This window comes from Mobula birostris, chromosome 25 (genome assembly GCF_030028105.1).
Source record: "Mobula birostris isolate sMobBir1 chromosome 25, sMobBir1.hap1, whole genome shotgun sequence".
Classification (NCBI taxonomy): domain Eukaryota; kingdom Metazoa; phylum Chordata; class Chondrichthyes; order Myliobatiformes; family Myliobatidae; genus Mobula; species Mobula birostris.
Window position 1 is genome coordinate 2,851,616 of NC_092394.1, and position 3,492 is coordinate 2,855,107.

Genomic DNA, 3,492 nt, shown 5'->3' on the forward strand with positions numbered 1-3,492 from the left:
GTCAGACACAGAGTGAAGCTCTCTCCACACTGTCCCATCACACACTCTCGGGGTCAGACACAGAGTGAAACTCCCTCCACACCGTCCCATCACACACTCCCGGGGTCAGACACAGAGTGAAACTCCCTCCACACCGTCCCATCACACACTCCTGGGGTCAGACACAGAGTGAAGCTCCCTCTACACTGTCCCATCACACGCTCCCGGGGTCAGACACAGAGTGAACCTCCCTCCTCACTGTCCCATCACACACTCCCGGGGTCAGACACAGGGTGAAGTTCCCCCCTCACTGTCCCATCACACACCCCCAGGGTCAGACACAGAGTGAAGCTCCCTCACACCGTCCCATCACACACTCCCGGGGTCAGACACAGAGTGAAGCTCCCTCCACACCGTCCCATCACACACTCCCGGGGTCAGACACAGAGTGAAGCTCCCTCTGCACCGTCCCATCACGCACTCCCGGGGGTCAGACACAGAGTGAAGCTCCCTCCTCACTGTCCCATCACACACTCTGGGGATCCATACTGTCAAGGTAGCCCATGCTGTGGGCTCTGTTAAGATCATGGCTCAGGCCTACTTGTAGGGGTTGATTTGGTACAGAGAGGGTAGTCGGGAGTGAGGTTTGAATTATGACCGGGATGTGGGAGAGTTTAGGCTTCCACTTCAGTTTCTGTGGTCAGTGCCAGCAACTCAGACTTGTGACAAATGACAGCTATGATGGGTGTTGGGCCGGGCTGGCAAGCACTCTGAATAATCCCGGGTGAGGATGAGGCCTGTTTCTTCCCTTTGTCAGCAATTCCCCTCAGATCAGCGGGTCCGGGGGCCTGGGGCCTGTGCAGGCAGGAGACATAGGTACAGACTCCCTCACTACACAAGTGGGAAGTCTGCAGTTTGAGGCCTGCTGTTTGGATCCTGCCTTTGGCAAGTGCTGGAGTCAATACTGACGATCGAAACCTGAAGTTTGAAGACCAAAATCAACAAGTCTGGATGTGGAAGGTGATTGCCGACAGCCTTTGGGGAAGATTAAGGCCCAATTTCTGCAATTCCGAGTCCTCTGGAGGTTAGGAGACGGAATGTCCTGCTGTGGAGGACCATTGGTGTATCAGAGTGCGTGGAATGGGGGAAGGAGGCTCCTCTGCTGTTAATGTTCCGTTGCTGTTGTTGTGTTCCTGTTCTGCTGAACATTGAGGAAATGTTAGGAAATGTGACACTTTGCCCCTGCTCCCCAACGCCAGGGGTCATGGAATACTACAGCAGAGAAACAGGCCATTCAGCCCATTCAGTCTGTCCCATTGACCTGCTCCTGGACCAGAGATCTTCATACCCCTCCCATCCATGTACCTATCCAAATTTCTCTGAAACGTTGAACTTGGCCCTGTATCCACCACCTGTTTGGGCAGCTCGTTCCACACTCTGAACGAAGAAGTTCCCTTAAACATTCCACCTTTCATAGTTCTAGCCCCACCCAGTCTCCGTGGACAAAGCCTGCTTGATTTAACCCCTCATAATGCTGTATACCTTGATCAAATGTCCCCTCAATCTTCTGCTTTCTAGCAAATAAAGTTATAACCTATTCACTCTTTTCTTATAACTCAGGACCTCCAGACCTGGCAACATCTTTGTAAATTTTCTCTGAACTCTTTCAGTCTAATTAATACCTTTCCTGAAGGCAGCTGACCAGAACTACACACAATACATCAAATTAGGGCTCAGCAACGTCTTACAGAACCTCAACATGACGTCACATCTGTCCTCAAAACACTGATTTATGAAGGCCAATGTGCCTTTCTTGACCCTGTGACACCACTTCTAAGGAATTATGGATCTGTATTCCCAGATCCCTCTGTTCTACTGCACTCCTCAATGTCCTATCGCTCACCGTGTAAGACCTACCCTGGTTTGTCCTCCCAAAGTGGAAACCCCACAGTGTCTGCATTCAATTCCATCTGCCATTTTGCGGTCCATTTTCCCAGCTGGTCCAGATCCCACTGCAAGCTTTGATAGTCTTCCTTGCTGTCCACTACATCCCCAATCTTGGTGTCATACACAAATTTGCTGATCCAGTTTACCACACCATCAAGAATTTCAGGTTGTGTACAGTATACATTCTCCGATATTAAATGGAACCATTGAATTGATACAGATGACCAACAACAACAGACCCAGAATAATCCCTGCATCACTCCACTACTCACAGGCCTCCAATCAGAGAGGCAACCCTCTACTACCACTCTCTGGTTTCACCCACAAAGCCAATGTCTTATCCAATTTACTACCTCATTTTGAATGAAGAGCAATTGAAGCTTCTTGATCAACCTCCCATGTGGGACCTTGTCAGATCCCTTGTTGTCCATGTAGACAACATCATCAGCCTTGTCTTCATCCACTTTCCTGGTAACTTCCTCATAAAACTCTATCAGATTGGTTACACATGACCTACCATGCACAAAGCCATGCTGACTATCCCTAAACAATCCCTGTCTATCCAAATACTTACTAATCCAGTCCCTTAGAATACCGTCCAGTAACTTTCCCACTACTGATGTCAGGCTCACTGGCCAATAGTTTCCTGGTTTGTTTTTAGAGCCTGTCTTAAACAACAGAACAACATTAGCTATCCTCCAGCACCTTATGCATGACTAAGAATGTTTTAAAAATCTCTGCTAGGGCCCCTGCAATTTCTGAACTATCCTCCTACAAGATCTGAGGGAACATATTGTCAGGCCTGGGGATTTATGCACCATAATTTACCCCAAGACAGCAACCACTGTAATCGGTACAGGGCCCATGACCTCTAAACTCAGAGACCATCAACCGAGTAAATACAGATGCAAAATATCCAGTTAAGGTCATTTGGCTCCATGCATAGATTGTCATTCTGACCTTTCAGAGGACTAATTTGTTATCCTCTTGCTTTTAATATTCATGTAGAATCCCTTCACCTTGTCTGCCAGAGCCACCTCATGCCTACTTTTAGTCCTCCTGATTCCTTTCCCAAGTGCTGTCTTGCATTTCTTGTACTTATTTGTTCCTGCCTGCCTACACCTGCTATGCGCCTCCTTTTTCTTTACCAGGGCCTCAATACCTCTTGAAAACCAAGGTTTTCCAAACGTGTTATTCTTGCCTTTTATTCTGATACAAACATAAAAGTGCTGTATTTTCAAAATTTCCCTTTTGAAGGCCTCCCACTTGCCAGATCCTTTCTGATGCAATGGGAATCGGCCTTTCTCCAATTTAAAACCTCAATCCGAGGACCCAGACTATCCACTCCATAATTACCTTGAAACTGATGGCATTATGATCACTAAGTCCAAAGTGTTGCCTTATACATTTCATGTTCAGTTTAATTGTCACTGAATCACACACATGTATGCATTCCACTGGGACCAAGATGCAAAACACAGTATATATAGTCACACACAACACATACAGTTATAAAACCGTAAAACATAGGAACAGAATTAGGCCATTTGGGCCATCAGGTCTGCT